Below are 25347 nucleotides of genomic sequence, written 5' to 3' on the forward strand. Positions count from 1 at the left end.
CCCCTGCTTTCAAGGACACAGTCAGTTGAATTCCAGCTTCTGTAATCTGTATGAGAAAGGCTAGGGAGAAGCTGGGGGAGAGTCTGCGATTTAGTATAAGAAAAGCTGTGGCAAGGCGAGGAAAGGAACAAAGTCCTTGGCAGTGTTTCTTTCTTATTGGGTGCAAGATGCAAGCTGTGCATTTCTAACAATACTCCATTTCTAACAATACTCCATTTCTAACAAGAAGCTGGTTGCAGTCATGCTGGGCCACTGCAAGGTGGAGGATGGATAGCTGTTCTTGCATGTGTAACTTCATGAGGGCCATAAGGGAGGGAATTTTGATCTCCAGTGACATGGTGGTTTTTGTCACTGGCAAGTGTTTCATGTTAGCCTTACTGGTGCCTTTCACTCTTGATCTGCAGCCCTGCTCCCCTCCCTGCCCCCCTGCAGCCCGGCTGCCCACGCAGCTTCTGCACACACATGCACTTATGCACTTAGGCAGTCATGCACGCATGCATGCACACTCGCACACTCCCTCTGTCTTTTACCTAGGAGCAGCTTGCCAGGGCCTGCATATAGACCACATGATCCCCAACAGCCAATCACCTTTCCTGCTGTTTCCAGCTTTAAGCAGCCAAGCTGCTAGTCCCTGGGAAAGCAGGGGCAGAGGAAAAACCCAGACACTTGCTTGCATTTTAAAAACCCTCCTGGACACAAGGACAGGGGGTCAAAGAAGAGGACATGTCTGGAAAAACCTGGATGTATGGTGACTATTTGTATAGCAAAGGTTAAAGTCACCTGTAAACACAGAGAGTAAGCAGATAAGCTTCCTGCTGTATTTACTCCCTAGCAAAAAGCTGCTCCCTGCTTCACAGAGGCTTTCAGCAGAAGTGAGCATATCATGGAGTCCCCTGTACTTATAGAAGCTGGTTGCTAGGGTCCTATTTTCTCTACTGGGTACATATGGTACACTTTTCATGGCTGTCAGCTATCACCATTTCCCCACTGAGCTTGTTCTGGAGGGTCTTTCTGACCTTCCTAAGATGGATGCAGTATCTGCCCATCACCTCAGTGTGCATGCTCAGGCTACATTTTGAAAAGCTCTCTCTGACAATGCGAAGGGTGTTACACAGATAGCTCCCAAACTTGTTCTTTCAAGTTATTACTTTTTCATAATATTTATTATTGGCATTTAGATGGGACAAGGAAAAGTAGTAGATAAAATGTTATTAAAATATGAGAAATGTTATTATACTTGGCAGAAAACTGGAGGTAGTGAGTGGCTTTAAGGTAATTGGTATTTTGAGCTCAGCAAAAACTTTGAGTCTCTTGCTTTCTGGCCCCATAAGTTCAGAAACCACATCAATATCTAATATCTTTAGTGTTACAGTACCAGTCCGGTTCTGGCTTAAACTAGAGCATTTTGAATTTGGCTTACAACGATAGGATGAAAAGACCATCCAGTTTTAGTTGCTTTAGTATTCAGACTTGTGCAGTTTATACAGTTATACAATAAGAGGCATTTTTAGGCACCTGAATAAGTGGCCAGGTTTTTCAGAGGAGCAAAACATCTATAGTTCTGAAAGCATTCATTGTTAAAACCAGAAGCTCACAAAAATATGGTCACTTTTATTCAGGTTCATAAATGTGGACATTAGCTTGGGGACTTTGTGAGGTTGCCTATAATATTTTCTACTGAGGTCAGGAGTGTCACTGTGAAGTAAGCCTAAGAGTTTGCCTAATTTCTAGGATACCGCATGTGTAGAGGAAGAGAAAGTGGATGGGGGCATGCTTCTTCAGTGCTCTTGGGCTCTGCATGGATGCAGTGCAGACACAGCCTGTCACTCTGGATTTCATTTTTTCCCATATGACCTCTACCCTGGTGCTGTCGTTCAGTCTTCCAAGTGCTGATTTGTTGTTTTGGCAGGCAAGATCTTTGCTACTAGGTGGAAAACTGAAAATTCCAGACACAGTGAGCTAAGAAAAAAATAAGATATTGTTCTTTAGGATGTATGCATGTTTCTAACCCCAATCCCTGTATATTATACTCCAACACTTTGTGTGCTTACAGATGTAACCCCTCCCCCATCCCAAACCCTCTCCCCTGCCAGTGCTTTATTTTAAACTCAGTGCCTCCAGTGTCAAGCCCAGCACATGCTCAGAAGAGGCATTGCAGTAGTTTGACTGAGCTCAAAATCAGGCACTTCAGTGTGGCTTTTCTTGGTGCTTTTATCTAGTAGTAGACTGAATCAGTTTTAGATAAAAGCACCAAAAAGCCCTGCTGATGTGTCTGATCTATACAGGTGCTACAGAGCCAGGTTGAACTAATCTGGTGCCTCTTCTAGTAAAGGACTTTTTTTTCCATATCTGTCTGTCCTATTCATTCCATCTCAAAGGCTACTATCAGTGATATTAATTATTCAGTCAGTCAATTATTCAATCAATTTGATTATTTCATTATTGAATGTTAGGCAGAGCAATGTTTAGAATGTGAAATACATCTACAAAGAATGATCCCTTGGCAGAGACTTTAGGAGTGCTGTCTTTTGGCTGACATTTCTAAGGCATGACTAATATCTTTACATTCAAATTGATAGGTTAATTTACTGGCAGCTTACCAGTATTTTCTTTTCTTTGCTGTATTCCATTTTCCAGAAAAATAATTCTTCCACAATGTTTAGTTTGTTCTGAAACACTACAACACTATAGAAAAGGATGTTTGAGTTTTGGTGGTCACAGGCAATATGAGTCTGCAGTGTGATGTAGCCACACAAAAAATGAATGCGGTTCTGGCCTGTATCAAAAGGAGCATTGGGCGATAGTGCCTTTTTGGTTGGCACTTGTTAAGCCTCATCTAGAGTATTGTGTGCCGTTCTGGGGTCTGCATTTTAAAAAGGACATGGAGAAATTAGAAAATGATAAAGAAATTAGAAGGTATGCCACGTGGGAAGAGGTTGGCCTACCCACCTCCAATCTGGAGGAAGCAGTGGCTCCAGAACAACCGCTTGGAGCCCCGTTCCCCACTGGCTCCCTGTCCCTTCCAGGTTTTTCTCCTTCTCCCCATTTTCTCCTTTCACACTGGGGATTTTTACTAGTGTGTGCCAATACTCTTGCTGGGACTAAATTGTAGAGATTCCTGGATAGAGAGTCTTTCTCCTCCACTCAGGGTTAGGTTGATTGTTGCATTTAGGGTCGGGAAGAGATTTTACCCTATGGTCAGATTGGTATCGTCTGTGGGGATTTGGGCTTTCCTCTAGTGGCGGGGTGTGGCCCTCTTCACTGGATCTCTTGAGCATATTTTAATAGCAATAGCAGGGCATTGACCATCACTGTGGCAGGTTAGGGTAGTTGCCTATATGGTTCTAGTAATAGGTTAGACAAGGCTTTGCTTAGGATGCAAGGATTTTCTTGGATAGGGATGATCCTGCCTCAGGCAGGGTTTGGACTAGATGATCTCTGGAGGTCCCTTCCACCCCTACTTTTCTATGATTCTATGTTTAAATGGCATTTAGACATTTGTAGACAATAGTGTAATAAAGAAGAGGAGAGAGTGAGCAGAACACCATCCCCAGGTGCTGATTTGAGAGGGGACTGCAAAAATAGCAGCCACTGCTGCTGGTAGCACTAGTGAGGCCTAGCATGCAGAACTGCCCAGCTCTTTGTAGGTGGACCGAATTTAAGACGAGAAGTCTTTGGTGAAGGGGGACTGGCAAGGAAGAGAGAACTGGAGTACTGATGGGGGAGAGTGAAGGGAAAGAAAAATGGTAGGGAGTGGAATTGGGTGAAGTGCCCATTATCTTCTCTTTTTTTCCTGTATGTTGCTTTGGTTCAGTAATATTGGATCTGCCTGAGACCTCCAAAGAAAATCAAGAAATACATGTTTTCATTTTCATTTTTGTTTAAATAGTAATGGGAAGTTCTGTTAACAGATGGGGCATTTGTGTGTTTTTAAATTACAGTATGGTAAATAAATATATACCTGAATCATAGAGTCATGCCCAGATTATTATACTATAGCATGCTCTGTGATGACAAGGTTTTATTTTAGCCCCTTGCAAGATTTCATGTGATTTACTAAGAGACCTTGAATAAAGTCACACTACTTAAAGATTTCATTTTCATTGGAAATGATGGCTTGCAAGAAAAGCAATGTATTTCATAGATTTCATAGACATTAGGGCTGGAAGGGACCTCGGAAGATAAATGAGTCTAGCCCCCTGCCCAAGGGACAGGAAGTCAGCTGGGGTCATAGGATCCCAGCAAGATAAACATCCAAACTTCTTTTGAAGGTGTTCAAAGTAGGTGCTTGAGCCACCTCTGGTGGCAGGCTATTCCGGACCTTGGGGACTCAGACAATAAAGAAATTCTTCCTTATATTCAGCCTGAAATGGTCTTGCAGGAATTTATAGCTATTCGATCTTGTCATCCCTGAATCATGTGTGATTAATGTGTAGGACTGCAAAGCTTTGGTCCCTGATTCAATTGAGCCCATTGTGGTGGCCCAATCTCCAAATCCAAATTGAATCAGAGGACTCTTTAATCTCTCCGAATCGAATCAGAACCCTTAGAATCGATTTTGGAGATTTGGACAGAGGCCGGGCCTCATGAGGGCCTAGAGATTTGGACCTCTAGGTAGCAGGGGCTCATGAGTGCTGTGATGCTTGGGTACATGGAGTACCCCACAGAAGCATGGGGGGCTCCCAAGCTTGGGTGCATGGAGTACCCCCACAGAAGCATGGGGGGCTCCCAAGCATGCTCAGCAGCAGACCTGGCACTTCCAGTCCACTTCTGGGTCTGCTGGGGAGCACACAGGGGGGCCCCCACGTACCCTCCCAACTCAGTGACTGGTGCATCCTGGTTCTGTGGGGGGCACCTGGGGTCCCCCTGTGGCTAATTGCCAAGCTAGGGAGGCATGGGGTGGTGGTGGGGGGAGGCAGTGCACTCCCTGGCAGACCCGCAAGTACTTCTGATCCGCTTCCAGGTTCGCTGCCGAGCACTTGGAGGGCTCTCTGCACTCTTGTGGGGATGCTTCATGTGCTCCAGCATCACAGCTATCAAAAGCTGCGCCTGCTGCCTTTAAAGTATGTAGAAAAAAGTTTTAAAGCTGGAGACTAGGACTGGCAACAAATTCTGAAAGCAGATGTCACCCTTGTGCCTCCATAACGTATTTTTTCTGGTGGCACAAAGGCCAAGCAAGCCTTTGTCCATGCCACTTGTCACACCATAAATGTCCAAAAGTTTGTGGCCATGACAAACGTTGTGGTATGAATTTGTGTCACTATTTTGCAGAAGATATCTGTTTGCTGCTCATGCTCTCCAGCTGCCCTGGCCAGGCTTCAGGGCCCATTCCTGCATGCCTCGGGAATTTCAATTTTTGGGACATGCAGGATTGGACCCTGGGAGCACCTGCCATGTTTCCTGTTTGCAGAGGCATGCCCTGGGAATCCCCCAGTGTGAGATTCCCCAGTCGTGTATCATGCTATGGTTCCCAGACTCAGGAAAGAGATTACAAGCGGGAACTGGAAATGTAGTTGAGGTAGAGAGCAACATATTGGATGAAAGCCTGGAAAGTGGAAATTGGGACTGGCTAAGCAAGACTAAAAACTAGGAGACAGGAAGTATAGAGGGGATTAGTTGGGCAAAGAAAGTTGAATGGGGATTTTGGAAGGTGCTTTTACAAGGAAGAGTTGTATATAGATGTGCTCTGAGGGGCAGGGGGCATTTTAATTAGTGAGCCGAACTAATTAAAAATGCCCAGGCATCATGTGTATCAGTGTCCCTGTGCCAAAAAATGGCAGCTGGACTACTTTAAACTAAAGCTAATAAAATGAGCTTGTATTTAAAGTGCCCTGCCGCCATTTTTCCATGTGGGGTCGCTGATACATATGACACTGGAGGCTCCTGGAGTGTGTTAATTTTCATGCTCCAGCAGACTTGATTAATAGATTAATTGAGATTAATCAAGATGAATCGATTAATAGATTAATCGCGTCTGCTCTGACATGCTGGATTTACAGCACATCGGAGCAGCCTCATTGCATGTCTATAGGAGACCAAGGAGACTGGAGTTGGGTTTAAAAGTTTGAATGTAGAGTAGGACTGGTTAGCTGAGGAGAATGGGACAGGATGAGGAGGGGAGTTATAGTAAGGAAGAAGTCAGTACTGGGACAGTGGCACGTTGGAGAACATGGGTCAGAAGTATTATATTTAGGGGAAATGGGCAGAAGAGACTGTCTCCAGTAGAATAGTCTCTGGAGCTTGGAATTGAACCAAGGTTCCTGAGTCTCATATTTGTTTGCTTCTGGCAAACATCTCTGACACCCACTGGTTAAAATACCCCAGTTTACTTCCCTTCTCCCTCTAAAGCTGATCTAGGCAAAGAATGACAGCCTATTACAGTCATTACTTGCCCTATTAGCTCTAGTGGCAGGCAGTAGATCTCAAGAAACCATGTGGGCTATAAAATTTGCTTTTCTATTGTTTTTTTCTTTTTAACTAAGAAATAATGCAGAAGAAAGCTATGTCTAGATAAATTACAATGGTTGCTGAGTCAAGATGTTAAAAGTTAGGAAATGCCAGAATTAAGTTTTGTCTTTGTTGTCTTGCATTACATTTTTCTTGTACAGATAAGTGAAAATTTAAAAAACTTTTCCTTGTGAAGATGCTGCATCTTGAGAACAATTTAAACAATGCCCTAAATGTTTACTGCCCCAAGACCACCATGCCAGTTATCAAACTGATTGTCTATGTGCATATGAGAACATTTTTGAAGACTGGCTTTAAACAGATATGTTGTTACAAGCTTACTTGGCTCCTTGTATATGCATTTCAAAAATCTTTTGTTAGAAAACAATATTTATGTAATATTGTTAATACTTCTCAGATCCTAACAACTGGATTTCCTTCAGTCCGATCATAAAGCATTTTATGGTCCACCCTGAGAACATATTTCCAAGGATGACCTTCAGTTTTCCTCATTAATACAAGACCTAAAAGAGCATACCAGTTCTTGGCAGGATCAAGCTCATCTGTCATTAACTTCCCACTCTTGCCCTTTAATGGCTCCTTTGACTTCATGCCTGGCAGCTTGATTTTTCTTTCTTTTATTGTTGGTCATGCATCTTTTTATGGTACGCTGATCTAATTTGCTACCTGGAACTTTACCTGGCTGAGCTCCTTGCCACCATGTGCAGTGCTGGTTGGAGCTACATGCTGCTGGGTGGCAGTGCCTGCATGGGCCACAAATGCCCCAAGTGCCCAATGCCTACTGCTGCTGCTGTGTGCTGTGAACCATGGGGTCCCCACATCCCTCATCCTCCCTCAAACCCCACAAATACCACAACCCCACATATGCACCTACCTAACATAGCCTATGGCCTTGCACACAAATGGCCACAACCCCTTACAACCTGCCCACACACATTTACCCCACCATACACGCACACACCTACCCCCAACCACACTCTACACATTATCCACACACAATGTACAAGAGTAATACTTTATTTTTGAGTTATTAAATCATCTCTATATACACTACACAAACAAAAATCATGACAAAAATATTTTTTGTAATAGGCACTTGTACACATGACAAAAATTGCCTGTTTTTGTGGTTTAATTCCATCACACTTTACACATATAGGATTTTTTGTGAATTAAATGAGTTTGTTGCAAACTTAACCACATCCCCATGTAGTTTATTTTGCAATGTAGCTTCTTGTAACATTGCAGCCTTTAATCTGACAGCTTGTGCCAACCTCCCCCCACCTCCCCCCCCCCGGCTGTGGGAGGGCCGGTTAAAGGGAGAAGAATGGAGGGGCTGGGTGGCAAGCTGCCGGTGCACTGAGCATCCCCTGAGCTGTGGGGGGCTCCAGTCCTTCCCCCCACAGTGGCGGCACCCCCTGGGGGCACCCAGGCAGGCTGCTGGGGGCTGCCACAGCTTGGAGGCAGCCCCTGCTGGATCCAAGTAGTTCAAAGCTGCTGGGGCTTCTAGTGCGTCCCAAACCATCCGCACCACCTTCCCACCACCTGGGACTGCCTGGAAATGGGCTGGGTTGCCCCTGGGGCAGCACGGGGAAGCAGCAGGTGGGTGGCTGGGTGTGCCAGTGGCTAGGGAAGGCAGGAGGGGATGGTGCATGGTGCGCTGGAAGCCCAGGTGGGCTTGGGGAAGCTTGTGCTTGGTGGGCTTCCAGCATGCCATGCACTGTCCTCATTGCTTTCTCTGGCCACCAGCACACCCAGCCACCCACCTGCTGCTTCTCCAAACTGCCCCAGGGGCAAGCTAGCCAATTCCCAGACAGTCCTAGGGAGCGGGAAGGCAATGGGGAGAGTACACATTGCGCTGGAAGCCCTGGTGGGGTTGGGCAAGAGTTGGATCTGGTGGGTGCTGCATCCGAGCTAAGGCCCATTAGCAGCCCACCCAGGTGGCTCTAGGGGGCACCGCTGCTGTGGAGGGAAGGACTGGAGCCCCAGCCCACTGGTAGTTCACATGAGCACGCTCCACCTGGGGAAAAAAAAAAAGCAGGGAGGGCCCTGATACTTTTTTTGCTGGAGCCTTCCTGTGGCCAGAAGGAGAGCTGGCAGCTGACCCTGAGCTGCAGAGGGTCCTGGTGCTTCCATCTACAGTGGTGGTGCCTCCTAGGGCTGCCTGAGTGGGCTGCTAGTGGGGGGAGGGCTCTCCTGCTCAGAGGCAGCACCAAGCCCAATCTAACTGTTCCCCAAGCCTGAGCTTGGGCAGCTTCTGGCTCATGAGCAGCCTGTGTGGGTGGCCCTGAGGGTGCTGGTGCTGTGGAGGGAAGCACCAGGCCCCCTGCAGCTCAGGAGCCACACAGCCCCTCGCAGTAACAGCGAGGAAAGCCCCTAAATTGAAACAGTGGGTTTTTAATAATCACAATTAAAAATACAGCATTTCGATTTAGGGGACTAAGCCCTTATCATGTGTACAAGTGCCCAAAATTAAAATATGTTATAATAGGTGTTTGACTTTTACTATATGATTTTTTTTTTTTTCTGGTTCTAAGATGGTAACCTTCCCCTCCCAAAAGGAATACTTCCAGGGGCAAGTATTTTCATTGCAAAAATCAGGAGTTAGGGCAGGATTTCTGGTCCCAAGATGGTGAACAGGGGCAGGGCTACCCTTGCGGCCCTTGACAGCTCACCAAAGCTCATTAAGCGGCCCTCCAGCTGAAATAATTGCCCACCTCTGAGCTACATGGACCTGTGGTCTGACATTCTAACAACTGACAATGTTCAGCAGTGGGCTGTTGTCCGCTCTATGGACCAGTCACCCTAGAGGGATGAGATGCATGCTTTGCCTATAGTTCTGCTAGACAGCAGAGACATCTTGAGACTCAGGAATCCTGGGTTTGATTCCAGGCTTATGAATTCTAGTGATGTAGGTTTTGCCTAGCCCTGTCCCCTTGTTTTTGTCTCTTCCTCCCCACCTCTCCATGCCTCTGCTTCCTCAGTTCTCGTTTTCACAAGACCCTTCTCCAGCTGCTCTTATCCAGTTTCCCATGCTACCCAACTTCTGTATTTGACTGTGTAATATTACTCTTTTTTTTTCTGTCCACCAACTTGTCAGTTCTTGCTGGACCCTTTTCTTGAAGTTCATTCTCTCTCTCTCTCTCTCTCCTCCCTCCACTGCTGTTCAGTCCTCTGTGCTCCAGTCAGGTTCCTTCATGCTTCTCAGAATGGCTGGGTTCTAGGAGCTGCATATGTGAAACAGTTTTTTTGCTTTTAGTTCTGCTGGTCCGTGCTACAGCGGCCCACAGCTGCTGGGAAGAACACTTCCAGAACAAGTCTTGTTGTGTCCCTACAACCTCAAGATAGCACCATCCCTACAAAGCAACCAAACATGTGCTTTCTCAGGTTATCATCATGGAGGGGCTGGGATTGCCCTCAGTCAGCCAGCATCTTCAGAGAAAGTAACTTGTATTGTAACAAGCCTCTACTGAGCATGTTCAGACTCTGCTTTTCATACACTTACAGTTAGACCCAAACTGAGGAGATTTTCATAGTGCTAGGAAAGGACACAAAGATTACAACATCCTAGGCCAAACTTCAAGTTCCCTAGACCAAATCACAGAGGAGCTACTGCTTCTTAATAAAACCATTGTAATATATTTTTAAATGTTATCAAAAATACTATATTTCCCTGTCCACATTCTTGGAAACAGTCAAAATGTTTTAGCTAAAACTAAGCCTTGCCCCACCCCCTCAAAAACCCCCCAACAACTCCCCCCCCAAACAAAAACAAAGAAACCCAGCCTGAGGCAGATACCCAGGATGGAAACACTCAACTTTATCAGTTCAAGCTTGGCAGCATCCTATGCAACTGAAAATGTGGTTATTATAATGGAAGTGTTGGGTAACCTTAGCTATCGGCAGCATTTCCTGCACTCCATTTCCTTTGTACCTTATTATCTTATTTTTAGCATGCTTAGCCTATAATTGTAAAGCATAGAGCAAATATGTCAGCATATAATGTGCCTTAAAAGGTTGTTACTGAATTTCCCAAATTACACAGAATGCTTTTGAAAATCCCCTTACACAATAGGCTGCTGAAGCATGGGTCTAGACTGCAGTGGTTTGGGATGTACCATTTCAGAACAGCTATACTCTGGACTCAGTGCTGGCCCAGCTGTGAGTGGTTACCTGGTGAGTCGAGCAGTATGGTCAAAGAATGCTGGACATGATGCTTGCTACTGGCTATGTTACTCTGCCTGTGTGCCACTGCTGTGCCTTAATCACACTAAGTCAGTGAGCTGTGAGGCTTAGATTCATCTTTTTTATCTAAGGAGAAGCATCAAAGAGAAGTGGGACAGAAGGAAAACTCTGAGTTGTGGCTGTGAGTGGGTGGAAATGGAATAGTATGCTGGTTCAGAGAAATACAGAGGCTTGTCTTCAAGAAAAGGGGAGAGGCCTGTATGGGAAGAACTGTAACACATTCAGCTTCTCTCTTTCTGGGAAATATGCAGCAGTAGAAATCTTCCTGAGCAGAGAGCAGGCATTCCAGCCCCACCCTCCTGCTTTCCCCAGACCAAGGTTACCCCAATCTGGGCAGGAGAGCAGCTGGATCTGCAATGATCAGAAGGAATCAATCTGCAGGGGAAGATTGCCCCCTTCCACCTTCTGGAGTCCTTCTGGCCTGGAGAAGGCACAAGGGAGGCTGCTGCTAGACTTTCCCCCTGTTATGTAGTTGCCAAATGTACAGGTGTTCATTCTAGCAGGAGAAACTCTCCTGCAGGGAAAAACGTTCAGATGTCAAAGTGGGAGACCTTTCTTGTGGGTGGTGCATTTTTCTCCGTGAGAAACTAAGTGAACTCCCACATGTTGCCAGTTTCCATCAGGAGAGCAGCAATCCTCTTGGTAGAAACATGACTCTCATGTATGGCCTCAGGCTGATAAGGAGATGTGACAGTTGGAGGCAGTAGTTTTTTTCTGAATTCTGTGGAAAACTGAATATGCTGCACCACTGTTTGTTGACATTGGGGAAAAAGATAATACTTGGATTTTAATAAAACAGAGCTTAAAACATGCCAGAAGAACATGTCTGAGTGCAGCCAAAAATCTTTCTGCAACTGGAGTGCGTTAACCACATTAGTTCAGTGGGCCCCTAGACCTGTGTGAACTTTTGATCTTTTTTGGTACGTTGTTGAGTGCTATCTAGGGAGATGTGGCTAACCAGCTGCTTTTTTATATGTACTTATGAGTACATGGAGGTGGAGGAATAAAATATAAATTAGGAAAAATGGGAAAAGCCAATACTGAGGAAGGGAAAACTATCACTATAGTGGTATCCACATGCAATAGAGGTATTTAACCAAAAAAAAGAAAGGAGGATTTATATCTGGGAGAGTAACATTTGAGGGAAAAAATATCAAATATATCCATATGTACAAAACATAAATATTTTGGAAAGCTGTTTCAAACATAAAATTTACAGGTGACAACCACATTTAGAAGTAAGCAATCCACTTGGAGCACCTGAGAGAAAAAAACAACACAGGTTTAAATGAAAATATAAAAAGAATTAGTATAACGGTAAAAAAATACCGATATTTGCATCTAGACATTACATAAATCTATAAACTCATAGGGAAGTAAAATTAAATATTTGTATGGGTTGCAGAGTTATTTCAGTTTGCTGATAACTGTCATCTTTAGGTTTTGTAGATGCTGCTTTTTAAGTCCTGAAATATTTGTTTTCATGATTATTTATTAACCGTGGAACTCCTCTCTCCTTGTTTTTTTCCTCTAAGATAAATCTTCATTTTCTTTTTTGTTCTATGGCTGTGCTTTAACTTTCTTCTGGAGTAAAGTAACTATGTTTTCAAATTCAAAACTGGGACTTTGTGGCGACAGTTTTTCAATTTGACCATGTGAAAGAATCATTCAAAAGACAAAAGTACAAGTTATATGTGTGCTGTGTTTGCCACTGCCAACTACTGATTCAGCAGTGACACATGCATATTTCTCCAAGTAGAGAATTTTTCCAGTAACTTAGTATTCTGAATTGGTTTGTCATGAGAAACTGAGCAGGAGTCATCATTCACTCAGAACAAAAGAACTTTAATAATGTCTACTCTTACGCAGCTCTCTTCATTACAAACACTGTTCATCATTGGGAACATTCATTCCACTAGACTTCTCGGGATAAACAGAGAGCATATTCTTACTTAGGGTAGCAGTATGCCTTGAACAAGCATTCTGTAGTTGTTTATTTAAATAAAAGGCAAAAAGATATTTTGGATTTACTAAATTAAAGACTGGGGCATTTAGATGTCCTGAAATAAGTCTGAGGGAAACTGGGACATCATATGGAAAACACGAATGTCAAGTTAAGCTGGGACATCTGGTCATCTGGGACAGCTTAGTACTATGATGACCTCTTTAAGGGACAAAGGGCAGTATTGCCAATTTAGACATTGGCCTGTCCACTCTGCATTGCCAATTTAAATGGTATTCAAAGGACTAGGAATGATATTCTGATTGTACACTAGCTCCCAACATCTTTCTGAGCATGATTCAAATTGCTGGTTTTGACTTATAAGGCCCTAATGGTCTGGGCCCTACATACCTAAGGGACCATCTTCTTCCATACACTCCACTGTGATCTGTAAGGTCAGATGGGAACCTCCTGCAGGTATCATCAATACGTCAAGTCTGCTTGGCAAATACACATGGGAGGTTGTTCTAAGCAGTTGCTCCGAGGCCCACCAGAGCCTGAGTGTGTACGTCTTTTGGGACCACTGTAAGACCTTATTTGGGCAAGTGTTTAGCAAACACCCACACAGATATTGTTGAGGATTTTTTTTGTTTTATGGTGATATTGTACTTCCCTTGTAGGATGTTTTGGTCTGCTGTTTTATAAGTTATTAGCAAGTTGCCCATCAAGAATGATGGGGGAGGACGGGGACAGAGCACTGCTGCCCCCACCCTGCGCCACTGCTGCTCTGCATCAATTCATGTGCCACACCCTTCCCACTCTGCATCTGGCCCCCCTACCCCACTCACTGCCGCTGCTCCACTTGCAGCCCCACGCCACCCCTCCTCCCTACCCTGTTCTCCATCTGCCTGGCCTGCTCCACTGGAGCCGTGCCTGGGCTGTTAGTCTGAACAGGCATTCTTGATACAGCACTGGTTGGAGGCACGCCCTGCCAGGAGCCATGCCCCACAAGTGTTATAGGCAGACAAACACAAAGATAGATGGACTAAGCCCTGTATATATAGAGATTCTGTCCCCTTATTGTAAGTTGCCCTGGGTCTTTGTTGGGAAGGGCAGCATATAAATTGGATCATTAATTAATTAATTAATTAAAGATCACCAGAGCATCAGCCTCTAGATGCAATGGTCTAATGAAAAGGATTTCTTTATCTTATTATAAGTTCCCTGAGCTATTTAGCTTACCTAATTTCTGATCTACTTTCTAGATTCATAAGTAGCATAATTTCATGATGTGCAATGACCAAAAAAAGCTTTCCGTTTGGATTTCAGTCACTACAAATAATGTAACCTTTCAGCTTACAACTGAATGAACACAATGTTCAGTTCTGAATGATTTTATTCTAGGAGTGAGAAACATCAGAGTAGACTTTTTAGACCAGTTAGCGTATTCACTGGCTTTAGTAGAACACATTTAAGAGTATAATTAAGAGTGTAACAGGTTTTTTGATAATGCTGGGTAGCTTGTGTACAAGGAAAGAAGAAAGCAGATGTAGTGTAAAAAATAATGTTAAAAAAGTTAATACCTAGTTCAGTACAATGAATAAAATGATTATGGCAAAGAATTAAGTCCTTTAAAAACATTTATATATCCTCTCCCTATTACAATTTCTTTTCTGAGCCAGTTTAATTATTTTAATTCTTAAAGGTCCTGAGTGTTTATATCGCTCTAATGTAAATTGTGTATAATATAAGACAGCTATAGAAATAAGAATTTTCCATTAAAATAAATGTTGTTGGGTAATTTATTTGCATATTATTTTTACTCACTTTGTGCATCTTTTCTCAGGAGGTTCCTATAGTTTACACAGATTCACAGAAGTTTAGGGCTGGAAGGGACCTCATGAGATCATCTGGTTCAGCCCCCCTGCTCTGGACAGGAAAGACTGCTGGAATTAAAAAACCCCATCAAGGTGTGCATCCAAGTCTCCTTCTGAAGATCTCCAGGGTAGGTGCCTGCACCAACCCCACTGGGTGTCTATTCCAGAATCTGGTCACACAAACTGTGAGGAAGTTTTTCCTTATAGTTAGCCTAGTTTTATAGATTACTTGATTGAGGCACAAGAAGGTCAAGTGATAGTGCCATATAGTAAAGCCAGTTGTCTTTTAGAACAACATAGTAAGAATACAAATCAGAATTCTCCAGACATATTACTTAATTACCCAGCTTTCTGACGAACAGGCTTGGGAAAAGATTTACAGAAAGGACAGATATTCTGGAGTCAGGCAAGGTGGTCAGATTTCAGCATTTTGTAAACTTTGGCCAGCCTTTATTTTCCCAGGTGCTTTCATTTGAGATTCTGTAATTTCAAGTATATCTGAATTTTATGCACTCTTTGATGCACTGATACAAGCTGTGGAGTTTGCAAATGGTTATCTGACCATACAGTTTGCCAAATTTCATCTAAATCAAAATATTCAGTTTGATTCCACTGTTTCATACCTGACTCTGCCTCTTTTGTTCTGTTTTAAGCAAAGAAGATAATATCTACAATGATTTGTTTAGCTGTTTAATCCCTTTAGTGTACAGTTAATTTAGAGAAATATAAGTATGGGCTTTCTTCATTTTTTCTGCCTTCTACTGGTTTCATATATTTAATCTGTTGAAGACTCAAAATAATGGTGTGCTAAGATAGCTACCGACAGAGAGCTCATTTCAGGCAGTCCTTTATTAGTAAGCTACTATTCAGTATGAGTAAGAGAGTGGCAGAACAGGGCTCTGAATCTGCTGGAAAGGTTACTGTTGTTTGACTGACATGACCTGCTTTCTCTCTTCATGTTCAATGGTGCTCAATTGTAATATAATGATACTTAATATAGGTAGCCCCAAAGAATGAGATCTTCAATGTACAACACTTTTGTGGTGCTTAATAGTTTATAGCTATTTAAAACACCATAGTGCTATAAAGGTGGCAGAGCCACCACAAAAAACCCTGTTTCAAACAGGACCTTCTCTGAAGCACTACAAAAATATGCGGCCTTATAAGCCTCCAGCATTCCAGAGTGCCCTGCTCTCCCTCCTCTCCTTCCAAGGATGGGTGCAGAGAGTGTCTGGCTCCCTGACAGCCTGTGGCCAGCTGCAGCAGTGGCTGTGGGGCTTCTGTGCTTCGCTGAACAGACAATTAGCAGCTAACTAGCTGTGTGGCATAGTGGGTATCTGCACAGCTCTTTGACAGAGTAGCCAGAGAATGTGCAGCACAAGGGAGTGAACAGAGAGTAGCAACTCTCTTTATCTGCCCCACTTCCCTGGTGGGCAGTGAGGAGTAGAGGGCCTTCCCTTGACAGTTGTTGCCTCTGGTGGTTGCTGCCAGTTGATCACTGATACCGTGCCCCCTTCTCTGAGATTGGAGAGGGAGGCTGTCAGTGGTCAGTTTACTGACTCCCTGGAATTTGGGTGGGGGAGCAAAGGAGTAGCCCTCTATTGCTTCCTGTTGGTAGAGTGTGCCTTTGACATGAGTTTGCAGTGCTCCAGCCAAGGGAGTGTGCACATGTTGGTCTTTGCAGTAGTTTTATTTAATTATTTATCATAATACCCAGCATGTTTAAAACCACATCTTTTGCCTTCCAGCCAATCAGGAGTGAGCATCAGGGCTGCTGGGGCTCCTCCATCAATCAGCAGTGTGGGGGAGGCACACACAGAAAAGAGCAGCATTAAAGGAGCTGCTGTGTAGCACACTTCTCCCATGCTTTATGTAGATCCTTATTGATAAATAGAATGCTTCTAATTGATCCAGGAAACTGTTACACCTAATTGGAATCACCCTTAGGCATCTAAGTCTAAGCCTTAGGTCCTCAAAATCTCTTTTTCACACCATAGGCACCTAAGCTTTACAACTGTCTAAAGGTTTTGCCTGTACAGTTCCCTAAGAAATTAAAATTCTGTTACTGGGTCTGACCAGAACTGCTTCCATCTCAGGCACTGAGCTGCTCAGTGCCTATCTCATATTTAAATGTAGTTGGGAGCTTGAAAATATTAATTCCATGCTTTGAGCCCCCTGATGATTCCAGTCCAGTAGGCATGCCCTGACCATAGATTCTCAGATTGCAAGAGGCTGGAAGGGACCTCAGAAAATTGTTGGGTCCAGTCCCCCTGCACAAGGCAGGAAAGACGATTAGGGTCAGGTGACCCCAGCAAGGTGCCGTCTAGTCTCCTCTTGAAGAGTTCTAGGGTAGGCGATTACATCACCTCTGGAGGGAGTTTATTCCATAGTCTGGATGCCCTAACTGTGAAGAAGTTTTTCCTAGTGCTAAGCCTGAAACACTCTTCTAGGAGTTTGTACCATTACTCCTGGTTTTCCCTAAGGGTGCCCTGGTGCACAGTTGTTTGCTAAGACCTTGATGTTCTCCCCTGATATAGTGGTAAGCTGCTACCAAGGCCCCTCTCAGCCTTCTCTTTTTTAGGCAGAAGAGACCCAAGTCCCTCAGTCTTTCCTTGTCTGGCTTGCCTTGCAAGTCTCTGATCATATGGGTGGTTCTTCTCTGGACTCTCTCAAGCTTTTCCACATCCTTGTTGAAGTGTGGTGCTCAGAACTGGATGCAGTACTCCAGCTGCGGTCTCACCAGTGCTGAGTAAAGCAGGAGAATCACTTCCTTGGTTTGCATTGATTGATGCATGCCAGAGTATTGTTTGCCCTGCTTGGCTTCAGCATTGTACTGATAGCTCATGGTCATACTATAGTCTATTATTACCCCTAGCTCCCTTTCAGTCATAGTACTAGTCAATTTGGTACCACCAAGCCTGTAAGTATGTTGGGGATTGTTTGCCACAAGATAGAGCACTTTACATTTCTCAATGTTAAACTTCATCTAGTTCCGATCTGCCCAACTTGCCAGCCTGTCTAGGTCCTCCTGTATCTGCAGCCTGTTTTCAAACATGATCATGCTTCCTCATAACTTGGTGATTTCCACAAACTTGGCCAGTGAGCTCTTCAGCCCCACATCCAAATAATTGCTAAAGATGTTGAAAAGCACTGGACCAAGCACAAACCCCTGAGGGATACCACTGGCCACTTCTTGCCAGGACAACACAGATCCATTCATTAGAACTCTCTGGGTCCTATCCCACAGTAAGCTTCCTGCCGGCCTAACTGTCAAGCAGTTAAGCCTGCAATCCTCAAATTTCTCCTTGAGAACATCATGGGATACCAGATCAAAGGCCTTTTGGAAGTCTAGGTATACAATGTTGACCTCCTCTCTCATCCAGGTGGTGAGTAACATAGTCATAGAAGGAGATAAGATTGGTAAAACAAGACATGCTTGTGATGAAGCCATGCTGGCTGTTGTTCAGAGTCTTACCTTCTGTAAGCGTATTGCACATAGACTCCTTGATGATTTTTACCAGGATTTTCCCTTGGATAGAAGTTAGGCTAATTGGCTTATAGTTGCCCGGGTCCTCTCTCCTCTCCTTCTTGAAGATGGGCACAACAATGGCCTTCTCCCAGTCTTCGGGGACCTCCCCCAAGCACCATGAGTTTTAGATGAGTTTCACTAGAGTTCCCACAATGATTTCAGCTAGCTTCTTGGGTGAAGTTAATCTAGTCTTACTGATTTATAAGTGTCTAACTTTTCTAACTGATCATGCACCAGCTCAACATCAACAGTAGGAAGGCAGTCATTCCCACCATGCCCATTCTGAACCTTTTCTAGTATGATTTTTGCCTTGGTCCAGTAAAATACCAAAGCAAAGTAGTAATTCTGGAGTTCAGTTTTCTCCTGAGAGTCAGTAACCAGTTGTCCTGAGTTGTAAAGCAACGGCCCCATGCTTCCATTTGTTTTTCTCCTGTTTCCTACATATCTAAAGAAGGACTTCTTTTTGTCCTTGATTTTTGTTGCTAGTTTAAATTCAGTTGCTGCCTTAGCCTTTCTAATCTACTCCCTACAAGTGTGGGCCATTGTTGTATAGTCTTCCTTGGGGATGGTCCCAAGCTTCCATTGTTTTTATGCCTCTTTCTTCTTTTTCAAGAGAACCATGATATCCCTGTTAAGCCAAGAGGGCTTACCAGCCCTTCTGCTGCCTTTTCTCTGTATGGGAATGGACTTCTTTTGTGCTTTGAGAATTGTGTCCTTGAGGAACGACCACTCTTCATGCACTCATTTCAACTTTGGTCCCTGGTCCTGCAGCACTTCCCCTACTGTTGCCCTGAGCCTGTTGAAATTTGCTTTTTGAAGTCCAAAACTTCAACCCTGCTAGCTGATTTGCCTGCCTTGTGATGGACAGTGAACATGATGGTTTTATGGTTGCTGTCACCCAGGCTACCCTGTATATTCAGGTTGTTCACCAGATCATCTCCCTTGGCCAGGACCAAGTCTAGGAGAGCATTACCTCTGGCTGGCCCTTCCTGAGTTGGGTAGAGTTCTTCCTGAGTCAGGTAGAGTTCTTCGATACAGGTCTTGAAGCAATGCAACCAATTGGACTTAGATGAATTTTCCTCCCAAGAGATATCTGGGTAACTGAAGTCACCCGTGATGACCATGTCTTGTGTACACGTGGCTTCTGCCAGTTCTCAAGAGAACTCCAGATTGAGCTCCTCTCCCTGGTTTGGTGGTCTGTAGTATACAACTACAGTTAGGTCTCTCTCACCATGCCCCGCCCCCCACCTCCGTATTTTGACTCAGAGGGTTTTGAGCCGCTCTTCTTTGGAGGTGATGTCAGGCTTCAAGGAGGTGTACTGCTCCCTCACATAGAGAGCTACACCTCCACCTTTCTTCCCTGCTCAGTCTCTTCTGTGTAGGGTGTAGCTCTCTATGGCTATGTTCCAATCATGTGAGGAGTCTCACCAGGTCTCCATAATCCCTACTAGATCATAATGCCCACTGGAGAGTAGGAGGGCTAGCTCCTCCTGCTTGTTCCCCATGCTCCTGGAATTAGTATACAAGCACCTGAGTCCTCCATTTGAGAGCCTCGATTTTCTGTCATGCTGGGAGAGAACCATTCCATCAGTTCTTGCAAGAGTGGCTCTCCTAGTGTCGCCAACTTAAGAATCCTAAGCCTAAGAATCCTCTCTGCAATATCCCGGATGCAAGTCCTAGGGAGCAGACTGCATGGGCTAAGGGGTCCAGATGGGAGATGGGTCCCTCGGTGCCCTGCAGGAGAGATTTCCCACCCTGAATCTCCTCTTGGGGGTGGCAGTTCGCTGACTACCCACCTCCTCCTCCAGTGTCTCCATCAGAGCCTCCTCCTCGTGCATGGTAAGGGGAACTATACCTGTTGTGCAGTGCTAGGGGAGGAGCAGCCTTAGCTTTGCATGTCCTGGAACCTGAGACGACTGTCTTCCAGGTAGCTCTGGGTGGGTGTTTTCGGGCAGCCTTCTTGTTGGCCACCTTCTCCTCTATCTTCTGGGACTCCAGGGACATCACTGAGGAGCATACACCACAGGTGACGTTGCTCCCATTCCCTGTTGCTGACAGCCGTGCCAGGCAGCCCCCACAGCCAGGGGCTCCGTCTGGGTGGAGGCCGGAACCAAGGGTTCGGTCTGGGTGGAACATATCTAATACATGTCAGCAGTAGGCGAGTTCTACACAAAGGCAACTGCCCCTTTCTTTTAAAAAACATGTCTGGGGAACAGGAGCTTGTTTGATGTATAATGCCCCCTTCGTCCAGCAGTTTAGTGATGAGAGTGCTGATTGGGATGTGGGAAAACTGGATTTGTTCCTGTGGATTGAAACCTGTACATCTCACTTCCCAAGAGAGTGCCCTAACTGATATTTGTTTGGCTAAGGAGAGGGAGCTAGAGAAAGTAAGAGTCTCTAGCTCAGTGATTGGGGCACCTGCTGGAGAGGGGGGCAGGGGAAGATTTGAGTTCTGGTTCCTTCCCTGAGGACTATTAATATATTGTATTTTAAAATGTCATTGAATAAACTGCATACACAGTCAGTAGCCAGAAGGAATAAGGGTTATTTCTAAATTAAAATTATTCTAAAATTACAATGGGTGTTACTCAAACCATAAAAGCATTGAAATTGGACTTCATTCTTCCTCCCGTTACAAATGAAAATTTAACAAGTTATTTGCTTCTAAGTGCTGGCTAGTTTTTACTTATTCGTTTTTATTGCTTTCCAGTTGTAGGAAGTCCCAGGATGTTTAAAACCATCCCTGCTGGTATCATGAATGGAGAACTATACAATGCTGGTTGTTGGAACAATATGCAGATATGAGTTTGGGGAAGTTAGACTAAAGTGATTTAAATATACAATATAGTGAATATTACACATGTGAAATAGTTCATATAAAGAGTTTTGCTTTTTTAAATGTTACAGCAAATCAAATGTGGAGGATGCAGAGTCACTCCTGGAGCTATAGGATGGTGTGTGTATGTATATACGTGTGTATAGAGAGACACACACACACACGCACACACACACACACACACACACACACACACACACACACACACACACACACACACGGCTTATGAGGAGAGGCTGAGGTAACTTGGCTTATTTAGTCTAGAGAGGAGAAGACTGAGGGTGGGGATTTAATAGCAGCCTTCAACTACCTGAGGGTGGGATCAAAAGAGGACGGAGCTAGACTGTTTTCAGTGATGGCAGATGACAGAACGTGGGGAAATGTTCTCAAGTTGCAGTAAGGGAAGTGTAGGTTAGCTATCAGGAAGAATTTTCTCACTAGGAGGGTAGTAAAACACTGGAACAGGTTATCCAAAGAGGTTGTGGAATCTCCATCCTTGAAGGTTTTTAAGACCTGGCTAGACAAAGCTTTGGCTGGGATGGTCTAGTTGGGGCTGGTCCTACTTTGAGCAGGGGGTTGGACTAGATGACCTTCTGAGGTCCTTTCCAACCCTAATTTTCTATTATTGTGTGTGTGTGTGTGTGTGTGTGTGTTTGTATGTATATATGTGTGTGTGTGTGTGGGGGGGGGGATTTTGCATCCCCCTCAGTGTGCAGTTTTGTATTACACCTATTATTATCTACACTTTTTTTTATGAGACTGAGACCCTAAAGCTTTAAAATAAAGATGCCAAAATACATTTACCACAGACTTGAAGGCAAATATTTCTACAGAGGCAGCCCGAGGCTTTAGAAAAAGTTGTTACTGAAAGGTAGACTTAGGCTTCCATGAAATCATCAGAAAGATAAAAATATCGAAGCTAGGCCTTGGGCACTAATAAAAAAAAGTTATTCACTGATGACAGTTTTTATATGTGAAAAGAAAAATATTAAAAAAATTATTTGAATGGAAACCTTCCCAAATATTTCCGATGTATAGTTTTAACATCACTTATTCATTTAGTTCAGTATAACAACATAAATTAACTTTAAAATGTGATTTAATTTTATTAAAAACAAGGAAAGAATTGTCATTTTCTCTCTCTGTCTTTGTGCCCCAGGCTTGAGAAAGATTGTTTGCATAGTTCCAGGCCATTTAGTAGATACACAGCACCTTCTGCACTTTGGATGTCATCATTTTGTAACTAATGCTAACAATGTTGCCATTGGCTCTCCTGCATACCATACCAGTCTCTCAGTGCTGTATTGCTTGTGCTTAGTATAGGGTTCTGAGTGAAGGACTGGCATTCTGATTTAGACAAACCTCTTCACTACTCTGCCTCTCAATTTTCCTGTCATTAAAACTGGATTAATGATGCGTATGTACTTCAAGAGATAGTGAGGGAAAATCAAATGCTCTTTATATCTAATCTTGTTTAAGTCTCCTTTACATTATTTCAAGTGCTTAAAGTAGATGTAAAGCTGTTTACTTTCAGTGTGAAACCCGGTGCTTCCCAAATCTCTAACCATAGCATTCTGTCAGGTTGATCCTATAGGCTGCTTGTACATGCCATGGGGTTTTAATTTGGTTTAGTTCTCGCTAAATTGATACGGTGGGTTTTTAAAAACACTGCTTCAATTTCGGGAGAATTAAACTGAGCTAAACCTCCCTGGCCTGTACACAAGGATGGGGGCCTGATCCTTACCTGCCTCCTCGGGGTGTGTGGGGGGGATGGGGAGCGAGCTGCTGGTGGGCCAAGCGGTCCCTGAGCTGTGCGGGGGCCCCCCAGGCAGCACCTTCCTGCTGGCACCCGGCGTGGGCTGTCCAGGGGGGAGCCACAGAGGGAAGCACTGCCCCCCACCTGCACAGCTGCAGAGGGAAGTACGGGGCCCCTGCACAGCTCAGACCGACAGGCAGTGGGGAGGAAAAAATAAAAGATCAGGCTCACCGCCTTTTCCCCGCCGCTTCATTGGAGCCTGCCTACGTGGGCTGCCATTGGGTCCCACAGGTCCTGAGCTGTGCGGGGTCTGCCAAGCCCCGAGCACATCAGGTTTCAGTGCTCCATCCACTGTTGCACTTTGTTAGGTAGCACACTAGAACACCTCAGAGGTGTTTTATCTTGCTACATACCAAACTCATTTAAAGTGGAATACACCACTGAGCATGCAAAAAGCAACAGCATTTAAGTGGAACACACTTCCAAATGTGCAAACAGCAATGCCATTAAAGTGGTGCAAAAGGGGATTTAAGCCACTTTAAAGGGCAAAGGCCTATAGACTATAGAGCTGATTCAGAAGTCTCTGTTTTAGCCCATAGAAATCAGAGCAACGTTATAGCTGCTCTGTTTTATTTTTGAGGACAGTCTAGTCCACAGCTGCCCCAGGATTGGGAGCGAAGTAGTAGGCAGTGGTTCTCAACCTTTTTAGACTCAAGACACCCTTCCAGAAATGCCAGCTCTTAGCTCTGATTTATTTTTAGGTACACAAAAAGAGCAATTATTCTGTTTCAGAGAACTCAGAAAGGCTACAAGAACTCAGTGTTTTTGACATTATGAATTCCTGTTTGATATTTCTGGGTTTATCTTGTGAATCATGTGTTTGCACATCTAATGGTATTAATATTGCAAGGCACCCTGTGGCACCATTAAAAGGATCTTGTGGTACCCCGGGGTGTTGGAGCACCCTGGGTGAGAATCACTATAATAGTATGTATATACATGGCATACCTGGCATGTTGGGGGAGAGGCGGAAAGGAAAGAAATGCTCTTAAGCCTTTCCTGCCACCCATGGTTGCTTGCACATGCCAAGCCCAGAAACACAGTGGTGTAGCTGCTCTGGGGAGCAACAGTAGCAAATGTTCCTGAGATTTCTGTCTTTAGTGTGCTTGAGAGCAGCTGCAGTTTGCTGCATTTCTGTTTGCCATATGTAAGCAGAAGCACGCAAGCAGGCTGGGCTCAAGAGCATCTCTCCACAAAAAGAGTGGTGATGCTTCATAGGTATAACCAGAGTGGCTACATCTACCTATGTTTCCCTGTAACTGAATATGTGGCCCAGTATTTGTAATGTTCTTTCACATTGTACTACAGCAGGAACTATATGAGTGTAAACTGTTGTTATTTTTTTTTAACATTATTACAATGAGAGATGTTTTTGGGTGATGTATGATGCAGAGCACTTCATCTATTGCTTTATTCTTTCCTCAGCAAGTTCTTGACAGTTAATTGAACCTGGTATAAATGCTAGTATCCCATGGTGTGGCGAGCTGTACTTTGGCATTAATTTTAGGTGAGTGGAATGTGTTTTGTTTTGTTTTTTTATTTTTTGGAGCATTAGGAACCTAGGCTTTATGAAAATTACTACAGTTTTCTTTCTTTGAGTACAATGCAAGAAGGCCTTTTAAATCTGAATGCTACAGTGGTGTTTTGAGGAATAAGTGCTCCCTTTAGTCCTGGTAGTCCAGTTAATGACACGTACCAATATCATTGAATTCCGTGGGAATTACTTGTATACTACAAGAGGATAAGGTAATCAGTCCCAGGAATATTTGTAAACCAGTAAGAATTGATGAATTAGCAGGTTGAGATCCAGTGTTGTTTTGCAAATGAAATAATTAAAAGACTAAACAGTATTATTTGGGGTGCACTAATTGAAAAAATTATGTAGTTGATCCAGTAGAGTAGTTTGGTATAATACTTTTATCTTTTAAGTAATACAGCAAAATTAAACCAATTTCAAACTAAATAATTCTTTTTTATAATTTTATCACTGTACATTATTTTAGAATATAGTTAAACTAAACTAACTTCCAAATGCATTACCATGTTTAATCTGTTTTCTGCTATTTTCAGTTGGTAGGCATGTAGATCTTTGGTTTCAATTTATATTTCTTTAGACAATGCTAAGAGCATGCCTGCTGTGTTACAGGGTTGCCCTAGGAAGTGCCTTACTAAAGTACAGAAAATCCATTCTGTGTGTGCTAATCCCCCGGAGGATGTAATGTAGCTGCCCTTAGTGCATCTCTGGTCAAACACTGAAAACTCTGGGCATGCTTATTGACTGCCTTCAACGCAAGCCAAATTGTATCCTTTTGGGATTTAGCATCTGTGGGTGGGTTGTGCCATGCTTCACTGCAGCATTCTCTAGTATGAGTCCCTAGACCTATTTGTTTGAAGTATGCAGAAGATATATCTATAGTAAAGCATTTATGTTAAAAAGTTCAATTGAATAGTAAACAGTGATTAAAATAAAATTAAGTTTTCTTACGACTTGATTTAAAAAGCTATGTGCAAAAGAAATCGTTTAGGAAACAAAAGGAATACTTCAAGAATTGCTAGTTCACAAGCATTTTTTCTAAATCAAATATCCCATTAAATCCTTTAAAATATGAAGTGATTTTTTTCAGCATATAGGGA

General features: G+C 43.8%; 1 protein-coding gene across 1 annotated transcript in view; it reads left to right on the forward strand.

Annotated features, from left to right (window-relative positions):
- The window catches only part of LOC109308067 (LIM zinc-binding domain-containing Nebulette-like), a 282040-nt gene extending 257809 nt beyond the window's left edge, over nucleotides 1–24231 (forward strand). Inside the window, exon 5 of the mRNA XM_019532312.1 lies at nucleotides 24139–24231. The gene's annotated coding sequence lies outside the window, so the exon portion shown is untranslated. The remainder of the gene's footprint in view (nucleotides 1–24138) is intronic.
- Nucleotides 24232–25347: the final 1116 nt, after the last annotated feature.

The sequence above is a fragment of the Crocodylus porosus genome, unplaced genomic scaffold, assembly GCF_001723895.1.
Source record: "Crocodylus porosus isolate Cpor-Errol unplaced genomic scaffold, CroPor_comp1, whole genome shotgun sequence".
NCBI classification, from domain to species: Eukaryota; Metazoa; Chordata; order Crocodylia; family Crocodylidae; genus Crocodylus; species Crocodylus porosus.